This window comes from Petaurus breviceps, unplaced genomic scaffold (genome assembly GCF_028583685.1).
Source record: "Petaurus breviceps papuanus isolate PSGF00001 unplaced genomic scaffold, PetGlider_PUasm1.0 37, whole genome shotgun sequence".
NCBI classification, from domain to species: domain Eukaryota; kingdom Metazoa; phylum Chordata; class Mammalia; order Diprotodontia; family Petauridae; genus Petaurus; species Petaurus breviceps.
In genome coordinates, this window is record NW_027186296.1 from 8316015 (window position 1) to 8328814 (window position 12800).

The following is a 12800-nucleotide window of genomic DNA, read 5'->3' on the forward strand; positions in this document are numbered from 1 at the left end:
CCTGGCTTGACACTGGAGCTAGGCTGACCAACCAGACACCCCCCCCTCCATCACTGCAATGTAGAAGGGGCACCATGAGGCCTACCTGGCTCTGTTGGCCACAGGCCTGGGCTGCTTCCTCCTCACCCCTCCCTTTTTTATCTCTCTCTTTCTACAAAGGGGAGACAAAGAGAAAGCTGAAAGTTCAACAGTTGCCCTTGCTGTTTCTGAACATGAAGGCTGTTAGTTACAGACAGACAGACACTTCACACAGAAACACATAAGATGCTAACACAAATACTAACAGAAAGACCCGTGGGAATCTGCAGTCATGCACCAGATGGCAGGCCAGAATACAGCTAGCTCTGCCTCCAGAAGGCCCACCCAGTGTTTTTGGGCCGCCCGAGAAAGGGGGGATCATATGGCTGTGTCCAATTGCCCCAATTTCCCAACAGATGAGTACTCACAGAAACAGAAACCAAACAGCACCTCTGGAGGCTGGCACAGAGGTCTGGGTCCACAGAGCCAAAATGAGATATGATCAACATTGGGGGATGGTCTGGGCTTTCTCAACCTTGAGTCCTGAGCCCTAAAAAGATTTCAGGTGCTGGCTGCTCTAGAGGTCAGAGCTGAGTAGTGTCCTTCCCCCAGGGCTGAGAATCACCCAGGCTGGGTCTAGGGCAGCGACACGGAATGCTGCCGATCTCGCTGGGGCCTCCAAATGTTGTACCCAAAACACAAGCAAGACCCAAGTAACAATTTAGAAGTGAACCCTTTATTGGTGCCATATTGGCTGACAGGGACCCTCCCCAAATCACTCAGCCCTGACCCCACTTTTAAAAGCCTCAGCTTTTAAAGGCAACCCACTCGGCCTACGGTAAGGTATTACATAAGCAAGAACTTGCAGAGGCTAAAATCAGTTATTGGTCAGTACACATTTTGAAATGCCGACCTAGTAGCCTGCCCACCTCTTGAAGGAGAGCTGATTGGGGGAGGAGACGCAGAATGGGGCCAGGTACAACACTATGACACACAATTCCTTACAATTGCTTAAAGTCACTGTGAAGAGGCATAGTCAGTGAGTAGAACAAGAATGACAACCCAATATCTTATTAGCTGCCAATCCGGGACCATTTTCAATAATGCCTCCATAAAGTACCCTGGGGTCACTAGTTAGGTGAGATAAGTTTCCCTTATTTTTTTCCTTATAGCTCTTCATCAAGTTCTTGGGCCAGAGTTTTAGTGCAATGCAGATTAAGACTGAAGGGCTTGCATGGAGAATAGATAGATGAATAGAGCTCATAGAACTTTACACATCCTAATCTTAGAGCGATCTTTCTAAGGGGTGAGTGATGGTTATGTTTTCCAACCAGTGCTGTACTGGTTAGCATAACATTCAAAAATTGTGGGAGAGAGAGAGAGACAGAGACAGAGATCGAGAGACAAAGAGGCAGAGATAGAGAAAGAGAGGCAGAGAGAGACAGATAAAAAGGAAAAGGAGTTTTATATAGGGTACGGGGTTGCAGAAGAAGCTTAGAAGAGTCATATAGGAACAAAATAGGGAGAGCCTGTGATGGAATTTTCTGAGACCTATGGCCTTTTTAAAATCAAACTTATAATCACCCCATCTCCTGATGTCAGTTAAATGTTGCCTGGCAAAACAAAGAAAACAAAAACAAAACACAGTGTAAAGCTTTTCAGTCAACAATTAGAAAAGTTAAAATACAAATGCAGTTGGAAAAGTTATTTCAAAGACTTAAATTCATGATGAATCAGACTGAGATAAGAATCTTTCCAAAGACTAGGCTTTATTGTTTTTATGTTAGTTTTTAAAAAATTATATTCCATTTTTTTCAATCAGCAAAAACCTGCCTTTTCACTCAATGTTTTCCTCACACTGAGAATAAAAGAAAAACTAAACCCACTAACAAACTTGTATAGTCAAACAAAACAAATTTCTGCATTGGCCACATCCAATTGTTTTTTAAAAATTTTCTGCCCTCTGAGTCCTTCACCTCTCTCTCAGCAGGTGGGCAACATGTTTTATCATTAGTCCTTGGAATTCATACTTGATCATTATATTGATTTGTTCCTGATTCTTTCAAAGTTGTTTGCCTTTACCATATTGTTGTCATTGCATAAATGTTTCTGTTAACTTCAACTCTGTATCTACTCATGAAAGTCTTCCCAGTTTCCTCTTGTCGACTTCTAGAAAATGTCTGGTTAAAGGAGACAAATAGTAATATTAAAATTATGTGATTTATTCATTATTTCCTTAAGGCTATCTGTATTTGTGCAAGGAGTGCAGGACTAAAGTCCTGAATGATGAACAGAGAAATCTTTTTATACATTTCTGAACCACCAATTCAGGATGCCTATGCCACAAAACTTTATGACTTCCATTTGTTACCATCTATATGTGAAAAAGAGTTCCTTGAATTTAAATGCAAATTGACAATGACCAGAGCAGGGTCTATTTACATTTTACACTCTCAGGATGTCTGTTTTGCTCTCATGTGGAGTAGGTCCTAAGATAAGGGGAATCTCACCTCTAGTCTTGGAAGTTGCTAACACAGGGAAAGGCATTTTTAAATCAATTAGAGCAGTTTTATTAATTCAGACTTTGGCCAAAATATGATTTTTAATGATTATTACTCTGAAACCATCCCATTCATCATTTCTTAGAGCACAATAGTGTTTTATCACATTTATATAGTATCACTTGTTCAGTCATTCCCCAATTTATGGACAGTCCCTCAGATTCCCATTCTTTGCCACCTCAAAAATAGCAATGAATATTTTCATATATCCTTAGCTAGAATTTGATTTGCTTAGGAGTAATCTCTCCCTTAATGTACCCATACTCTAATCACTCCTTCACACTTCTCCTCTTTCTCTCCTATTTCTCTGTTGAGTGAAATGTATTTCTGTATCCAGGTGTGTATGTGTGTGTGTATAAATGTACACATGTGTGTGTGCATGTGTGTTCTTCCTTCTTTTATTCAGTTCAGGTGAGTGAGGTTAAAGTGTCAGTTGCTCCCCACATCACCCTCCTCCTTGTTTACATAAATGTTCATTTGTCCACCCTGATTATGTGAGTTACTTTTCTCTAACCTTCTTTTCCATCCCCTCCCCAGTATACTTCTCTTTCCCTCTTTCCATTCTTTTCTTACAATGAAGACATAACAGAACCAGTCCCAGTCTTTATTTAGGCAGATTCTTTCAATGGACCCTGATGATAATGGGGCTCAGGGGGCTGCATGTATCAGCTCCCCATATTTGAATGTAACAGTTTATCCTTGTTTAGTCTTTTATCATTTTTCATTCATCTTTACCTTTTCATATTTCTCTTAATTCCTTTGTTTTATCTTCAAAGTTTCTAAGCAGCTCTGGTCTTTTCATCAAGAATGTTTAAAGTCCTCTCTTTCATTCCCATTTTTCCTTTGTAACATTATAGTCAGTTTTTCTGGGTCAGTTTTCTTGGCTATAAACCTGTATCTGTTGCCTCATGGAATATCATATTTTAAATTCTCCATTCCTTTATCATGCTGCTTGCTCAGTCATGTGTAATTCTGACTGTGGTTCTTTAGCACTTGAACTCTTTTTTTTTTCTTGATTCTTCCAACATTTTGTATTAGATCTGGAAGCTATGAATTTTAGGCATGATGTTCCTGGGAATATTTACTTTGAAATTTCTTTCAGGAAGTGATTTGTGGATTCTAATTTACTCTCTGGTATTAGGAAATGTGTGCAGTTTTCTTGAAATATTATTTCTAGTCTTTTTTTTTTTTTGGCCATGGCTTTCAGATAGTCCAGTGGCTTTTAATTTTTTTCTTGATCTTTCTTCCAGGTCAATTGTTTTTGCTATGAGATGCTTTACATTTTCTTTTATTTTTCAGCCTCTTGACTTTCTTATCACTTTCTTCTTTGCTTCATGAAGTCGTTGGCTTCATGAAGTCGTTTGGTCCATTCTAAATTTCAGGGGTTTCTTGATTAGATAAGGTTTTGTTCCTCTTATGCTAAGCTTTTAATTTTCTTTTCCAGTTCTTTCTTCTGTACCTTTACTTTTTTCCCATATTTTTTCTCAAGCATTCTCATTTTATGACAATGTATTTTACAACTTTTTTTTATGGTGGGAATAGTCTCTATTTATTTTGGATTAATTATATAACATCAAAAAGTAAAGGAGAAAGAACAAATGCTGGACTATTCAATTAGAAAAAAAATCTAGCTCTGTACAAAGCTATCACTGAAATAGTTTGCAGTGTGGATAAAATACCTAAAATTCGCCAACTGACATTTTATAGACAATGGACGTTGTTTGGAGAGTAAATCATGTGTTCCATTTTTATGAAAGTATTCAAAATTGTAAACTAAACAGCATTAATTAAGGCCCAAACACACCATGTGATGATAACCACCACTACTTCCTGTGTAGCTAAGATATCCTGCCCTCCCTCCCTCATCCAGAGGGGATCTGGGTAGTCACAGGAAACATATATAACATCAACTGGGCAGGCAGCTTCCCTTACCCTCACTGCTAATGGACATTTAAGGCAATTTAAGTCAGAACTGCAATAATTAATCCCATTACACAAATACTGGATCAAACAGGACCTCGACAATAAAAAAGAAATGACCAGAACACCAATGGCACACATCACTCAGGTAGTCAAGAAGAGAAGTTATTGGACAGAAGAGACACAAAGCACATGGTATGACCAGGGCAGCCGAGGGCACCAAACAATGTCCCTGGCTTTGGGGGAGGTCTTCATCCTTGTAATTCTCCTTTACTTCTTTCAAATGAATATTTGATACTTTTGAAAAGGAGACAGAAACTCATTAAATGAATGAGGAATACTGATCTCTACCTGGCACTGTTAAGGGGGATTACAGATCTGCTGGGAAACATTGGGGCTGTAGGAAAACTACACTGAGGATTAGGGTTCTGTGTTAGTTCTTTCTTCTGGGGTTGCGATCTTAGATGGCTTATTAAAAGTAAGCCGGTATCAGTTCCGTCTTCCCTACTGTGGTGACCACCTGGATTAGGCTTCCGGAGTTTGGCCTGTTTGTTCCTGTGATCCAGTTGTGAAAGGTTTCAACAAGGAATTCTAATGGGGTCCAGGAGCCAAAGGCTGCATCAGGCATCGGTTTCCTGTTCATTGGCGTATCCAGGGTAACCGTAAGCACAGCGATGGCGGCAGAACCTGGCGGCATGCCACTGTTTTCCCCAGCCAGGCTCTGACACAGCTGATGGACTGCTCCCTTGGCCATTCCATAGCCGATCATTCCTGGAGTTCCATCCAAAGCAGCCTTAGCCCTGGGCCAAGGTCAGAAGGCCCTCCTCCTTGAGGTGTTTGGTTGCTAGGTCACTAGAGATGGTTGAGGTCCACATGCTCTGTTTCCACATCAAGTCACAGTTTTTATAGAGAGATTTAGCTTTGGCACTGCCCCCTGCCCATCATCCAGCCACACAAAGAATTGCATCCACGTTCTTATCGCCCAAAAGCTTCCCGACATCAGCAGTCACCTGGTCGGCTTGCTCGGTGAAGGAGTCGGTCATTTTAACAACCACGCTGGAGTTGGCTTCTTCATTTTCTACCACGATTTCTACTTCATTTTCTACCATGATTCTAGAGACCCACCAGTTTCTGCCTCGGAAGGCCTGCACGCATTTGGTGCCCAGCGCTCCCCTGCCTCCCTACACCAGCACCAGGCGCGTCCCCAGCCGCAGCTGCCATCATGCCCCTATAACTCTTTAAAATTTTTGTTGATCACTTCTAGGAATACTTGTTGAGACCTGGTCATAAGAAGCCAGTGAACCCCTTTCTAGGTTATTCTTCCCAGGAGACTCTTTACCAAAGTTTAGGTGGAAGGAGCAAACTTGAGAAGTTGAACACTGTCCATCCACTGGGCAAAGTCCTGCCTCTAAGACTTTGTGCCATTTTTATGTACATATGTGGTAGACTGGGGCTTGAATCTATTTTTTTAAGGCAATCAGGGTTAAGTGACTTGCCCAGGGTAATGCAGCTAGTGAGTGTCTGAGGCCAGATTTGAACATGGGTCTTCATGAATCTAGGGCCAGTTGTTCTATCTACTGTACCAGTTAGTTACCATAGGCTTGATTCTAAAGATACATGTTTTTCTTGACTTGAGCAAATCTATTGAGGTGAAAGTACTAATTATATTTCATGTAATTAAGAGAGGAAGAATGATTTGCATAAGGATAGAACAGCTTAGTTTCATAATTCACAATAAGAAAAACTATGGAGAAATTAAGTTGAAGATACCTATAGGTATTGTAGATTGAATTCAGAAGGCCAATTTTTTTTTAAAGGCTGAGAAAGTGTTTTAGTTTAATTTTTTGGTTTCTTCTTATGTAGAATGTGAACAATAAAACAACAACATACTCTTTCAGAAATCTATAGGAAGGTTAAGTTTTTTTGGCTACAAGAGTATTTTATTTAACTTTTTACAGGGGAATATGTGCCCTTGTCATTGTAATTAGAAAAATTAATTAATAATAAACATTTCCTGGCAATCAGATATAACTTTGAGTGAGCGATGAGTGAATCTATCATACATGAATCGTTGCCATTTATATACCTCATCAAAAGTCAGACATAATTGCCACATAAGAGGGAGTTTATCCCAAGAGAAAGTAAGATGAAGGTATACATTTAGCTGAAATAAAAGAACTACCCATTTGGGTGCTTGAAAATAACTTCATAGAAACTTTACACAAACAGATAGAATTCAATGAATATTTCTATTGAAAATCTTTGTGAAGAGGGGCGGAGCCAAGATGGCAGAGTAGAAGCACGACCTTCCCACGGCTCCGGCTTCCACCCTCTCCAATCCATGTAAAAAGGGGACTCTAAACAAATGTTGGAGCTGCAGAACCCACAAAATGACACAGAGAAGCTAACCTCCCGCTGAGGACAGCCTGGCAGGCCGGCAGGAATCGGCCAGCGCAGTGCTCTGGGAGCCAAGCCCAGCCCCACGTGAGGCTTTAGCCCCAGGGTGGGACTGACAAGCCGCCAGCCAGAGGGACTCCAGATCAGCAGCAGCTGTGGCCGTTTCCAGATTTATCAATACATAGATGCGAAGGACAAGGTGAGAGGCCAGTGCAGTCTGGACTTTGGGACCTAGGAAGTGGGAGTGCGTGGCTTTTACCCCCCGAGCGAGAAACTCAGAAACCACTGAGACGCCAGCACAGCCTGCCAGCACCACTTGGCGGCTTCAGCTCCTGGCCTGCAAAGTGTAGGGGGACCAAGCACCAGTCTGAGGGGTCATTAAAGCTCTTGCTTTAACCTGCTTGGATCTGGATTGCAGTCTAGGGTGGAGGTCCTGGGGTGTGTGTCCAGCTTGCCAGAGCGTGTGGAGACCTCAGAGAGGGCACCCATCTAATACCTCCGGCAGCTGAGAAAACCCCAGCGTTTGGGACGAAAACTCCCCTGTCTGGTGGCAGAGTCCTACTATGGCAAAAAGCCCAAAAGTCAAATCATTGAGTGGCAAAATGAGCAGGCAAAGGAAACAAAGCATACAGAAGATTCCAACATTACACTCCTATTTTGGGGATAAGAAAGAGCAAGGCATGGAACAGGAGGAAAACAGTGAAGTCAGAACTCCTGCACCAAAAGCTTCAAAGGAAAATACAAGCTGGTTAAAGGCCATAGAGGACCTTAAGAAGCAGATAAGAGAAGTGGAGGAAAAATTGGGAAGAGAAATGAAAACAATGCAAGAAAATTATGAAATGAGAGTCAACAGCCTGACTGAAGAAAATAATACCTTAAAAAACGGACTAACTCAAATGGCAAAGGAGGCTCAAAAAGGCAATGAGGAGAAGAATGCCTTAAAAAGTCGAATTTGCCAGATGGAAAAAGAATCTCAAAAGCTCACTGAGGAGAATTATTGCTTCAGAATTAGATTGGAGCAAATGGAAGCTAATGACTTTATGAGAAAGCAAGATGCTGTTAAACAGATCCAAACAAATGAAAGAATAAAAGGCAATGTGAAATATCTCATGGGAAAAACCACTGACCTGGAAAATAGATCCAGGAGAGATAATTTAAAAATTATTGGACTGCCTGAGAGCCATGACCAAAGTAAGAGCCTGGAAAGCATCCTCCAGGAAGTTCTCAAAGAAAACTGCCCTGATGTTTTAGAACCAGAGGGCAAAATAGAGGTTGAAAGAATCCACCAATCACCTCCTAAAAAGATCCCAAAAAGAAAACTCCTAGGAATATTATAGCCAGGTTCTGGAATTCCCAGATTAAGGAGAGAATATTACAAGCAGCCAGGAAGAAACAATTTGAATATTGTGGAAACACAATCAGGATAACCCAGGATCTGGCAGCTTCTACACTGAGGGATCGAAGGGCCTGGAATGTGATATTCCGGAGGTCAAGGGATCTGGGATTAAAACCAAGAGTCACCTACCCAGCCAAACTGAGTATCATGTTTCAGGGGAAAATATGGTCATTCAGTGGAATACAGGACTTTCAAGCATTCTTGCTGAAAAAACCAGAGTTGAATAGAAAATTTGACATTCAGATACAAGAAGCAAGAGAAGCATGAGAAGGTAAACAGGGAAAAGAAATCATAAGGAACTTATCAAAGTTGAACTATTTTTTTTTAAGCAATTGGGGTTGAGTTGCTTGCTCAGGGTTGCATGGCCGGTTGTTGTTTCTGGGTGTGGTGCTGAGTGTCTGGGCCTGGATTTGATCCGGGTCGTCCTGGCACTGGAACCGGTGCTCTTGCTCGCTGAGCCACCTGGCCAAAGTTGAACAATTAACATTCCTACATGGAAAAACAATAATTGTAACTTATGAAACTTTTCTCAGTAGTTGAAGGGATTAGATATATATATGTCTTTATATGAGGGTATGCGGGCATATGAATACATATGTGAATGTGTGTATATACGTTTACAGGTATACATAGATAGAGGGCATGGGACCAATTTAACAGGAAGGGATGATACTTAAAAGGTGAAATTAAGAGGTGAGAGGAATATAATGAGAGGAGATGGGGAGAGACAGAGTGGGGCAAACTATCTCATACAGAAGAGGCAAGGAAAAATGGTTACAATGGAGGGAAAGAATAGGAAGGCAAAAGGGAATAGGTCAACCTTATTCCTATTGAATCTGGCTTGAGAAGGGAGGGAAATACACACTAAATAGGGGATCTCACCCTCCAGGAGAATAGGGGGGGAAGGGGATGTGAGGGGGGATAATGGAAGGGAGGGCAGGCTGGCGAGGAGGGAAGTTGGAAGCACCCACTTTTGAAAAGGGACAGGATCAAAGTAGAGAATAGAACAAGTGGGAGGTGGGATAGGAGGGAAGGAAAAATAGTCAGTCTTTTACAATACATCTACTATGTTATTGTTTTGCATTAGCCGCACATGTACAACCTATACTGAACTGCTTGTCCCCCCAGTGGGGGTGGGTGGCAGGGGGGGAAGGGAATGAATCTGGAATTGAAAGTTTTAAAATCAAATATTCAAATATATATATATATATATGTGTGTGTGTGTGTGTGTGTGTGTATATATATATATATATTATTAATACCATCTTACATGTAATTAAGAAAAAAGATATACAGGCACTGAGGCATAGAGATCCACTGGAAAAGTTGAAATGGGTATGGGAGAAAATATGGGAGAGAGCAGATTGGAGGTGGGGATATCCTGTGGGACTACTGTTTTGGGGGGATGGGTGGGAGAAAAACGGGGAGAAAATTTGTAACTCAAAATCTGGCGGAAACAAATGATGTAAATCAGCAGTTAATAAAGCATTTAAATTTTAAAAATAAATAAATAAAATTTGAAAAAAGAATGAAGGATGAAAAAAAAAAGAAAATCTTTGCGCCTCAGAGCCATGGTAAACCTATATGGGTGGTACAGGAGTAGGAGGCAGCATGGTAGAGTGTAGAGAACATGGCTAGGGCACTGAAACTCTGACTAGCAGACATAGTTTCTAGTCCTGGATCCAGTACTTGATTATGTACCAGTCACTTCATTTCTCTGGATCTTAGTTCTCCATTTCTATCTGGAATAGAAGCAGAGGTACCTGTTAGCTAGGATCCATAGGACTAGTTACTGGCATTTATCACTCCCTATCATTTACCTAGACATTGCACTTAGCTCAGTTTCAGCTTTGGGGAAGCTTGACTTAGAAGGAGAAGTAGGCTTCTCGTTTTCATAATCATTATCATATTACCCCAACCTCAACTTCTGGGAGAAAATACTAATCGTAGTAATAGCTGTGTCTTGAAAGTCTAAGGGGTTCCCCAAATGGGAGGATTTAAAGGATACTCAATGTACATACATAAAAAGGGTTTAAGACAAACGATTTATTCCTCATGAAAAAAGGAATGCTAAGCTTAAAAGAATCATAGATTGTAATAACATAATGATTAGGACAGAATTCAGTAATAACTTATCACTAGTAGTATAGGCAACTTGGAGGCTAAAATTAAAACTGTGTTTAGACATAAAGAAAAATTTGCAAAGTTGCTAATTAGTCATTTTGATGGAATCCCAATAAAGTTGTCCCCATTCCTAATATTCTTATTTCATTATAGGCCCAGCCCCACTGAAGAACAGGCCCACTGTACCTACCTAGCTCCCCTCCCCCCCACTAATGTCCTATTCCAAAGTACAGCCTTGAAACCTGCCTCTCTTTGATCAATAAAGTGACCCCTTTTCTCTTAGATAGATATTATGGGAGAAGTTTCCCCATCCTCATTTTCTGTCTGTCTTTCCACCTCCACAACTTGGCCAGAGCACAAGGAAGAGAGGAGGAGGGAAAGTGAGAGCGACAGAGACAGACAGAGACAGACAGAGAGACAGAGACAGATTCAGAGAGAGACAGAGAGAGAGAGAGAGAGAGAGAGAGAGAGAGAGAGAGAGAGAGAGAGAGAGAGAGAGAGAGAGAGAGAGCTTTTTTTTTTTGCCAACAACCTTTCTTTAAGAGACCATCAATCTTTGTAGCTCAGGTACAGTTTTTTCCTCTCTGGCTGGCTGCATTCTGAATTGTAGAAGGTGGCAAAGTCAGAGATTTTTACACAGACACAGAGCAGACAGATACAAACAGAAAGCCCAGATAATGGTAACTTTTCTTGGTCTTCCAGATTATATAAAGACCAGGTGCTATTATAGTTTAGTAGTCCCATGATATGGGAATTGGGATTGAACACCAGTAATCCTAAGGAACCCCCCCCCCAATAGTCATGTTCATCTCTTCAGTGGAGTCCCATTGAAGGATGAAAAATTGAGTTCATAAAGATTTCCCTGCAAAATTCCCAGGCCTTGAGCACCATGTCCCAAGAAATCCAGCCAAAGCTTCCTAGGTGATTGGAAGTACTCCAAGGTAAGAGAAAGGAAAATGATGGACTTAAATTTGGATTAGAGGGGTTCTGAATCAGAGGCTCTGCTCAATGTGGAGGGGGTGATAAGAGTCAGAGACTCAAACCCACTCAGGGATGCCAAAAACTGTTGCAGTGGGGGCTTTGCCCACCCCAAAACTGTTGGGTTTCATTATGTGTTGTGGTGTAATCATCTCAAAGAATTCAGAGTCAGACCACTTCTAATCCAAGTATTGGTATTTATTGGGATTGACCCCTCTCATGAGGTGGGTTAAGTTCCAAGAGGAACCAGAAACTTCAGAGAAAGCAAGATGGATTTATATAGGGTAAAGATGTTTACACAATCAAATTTTACATAGAATATAGGAAAATGATTAATGTTAAAAAGGCAGGAGGAGTTTGTTAAGGGATTAGGTAATGGAGGAGGGGTCCTATCTATGATTTGGTGGTTAAACATTGTGGTCATGCTGCCCTTCAGTTTGGGATATGCTGGGTCATATGCTGGGTCATGCTGACCTCCAGCTATTGGGGTTCTATCTGGTCAAGATAGGTAGTTAGGTATGATGATCCTGTCTTGGGATAGAGAGGAGATGTGATTCTGATTGAGTACAAGAACACTCCTGTTTTTGTGGGAATGGGTCTGGGGGCAGTGACTAGGTAGAGGCAGTACCTGGGTTCCCATCACATGGATACCTTCTGTTTCTGTGGGAACTAAGAATTCAGGAACACACCTATTGTTCCAGTGAGCAGTGAGGCATATATGAAGTTAGGACATTGGCGGGGGTGGGGGGCTAAGTGGGTGTAGAGGGCCTGCTTTTCAGTGGGGCTGGGCCCAAAACAAAGCTAGAATACTGGGACTGGGGGACCTTTATTAGGATTCCATCACTAACTCTCCAGTATTCCTGTACTTTGCTCCCCTACAGGTGCTCTATGACCCAGTAACACTGGCGTCATTGCTATTTCTCACAAAAGGCACCCTAAGTCCAGACTTGATGCCTTTTAAGCTGCTGTCTTTCACACTCAGAATTTGCCCCTTCCTTATTTCTGCTTCCTGGCTTCCCTGACTTTCTTCAAGTTTTAGCTAAAATTGAACCTTCTTTAAGAATCCTTTCTTGGTCTTCTCTAATGTTAGTGCTATCCTTCTGATAGCATTTCCAATGTATCCTGCATATACCTTGTTTTAGAGGCAGCTAAGTGGTACACTGAATAGAAGGCTGGGACTGGAGTAAGGAAGACCTCAGTTAAAATCCAACCTCAGACACTGACCAGCTTTGTGACACTGGGCAAATCACTGAACCTTTGCTTTAGTTTCTTCAACTGCAAAATGGAGATAATAACAGTACCTACCTCTCAGGGTTGTCCTGAAGATCAGAGGAGATTATATTTGTAAAGTATTTGACACAGTGCCTGGCACATATATAAACACTTCTGTTCCCCTTCTTGTTTGT

The 12800-nt window shown here is 41.4% G+C and overlaps 1 pseudogene; it reads right to left on the bottom strand.

The window, feature by feature from the left end:
* Window positions 1-4903: 4903 nt before the first annotated feature.
* On the bottom strand, window positions 4904-5723 carry LOC138168452 (dihydropteridine reductase pseudogene; annotated as a pseudogene).
* Window positions 5724-12800: the final 7077 nt, after the last annotated feature.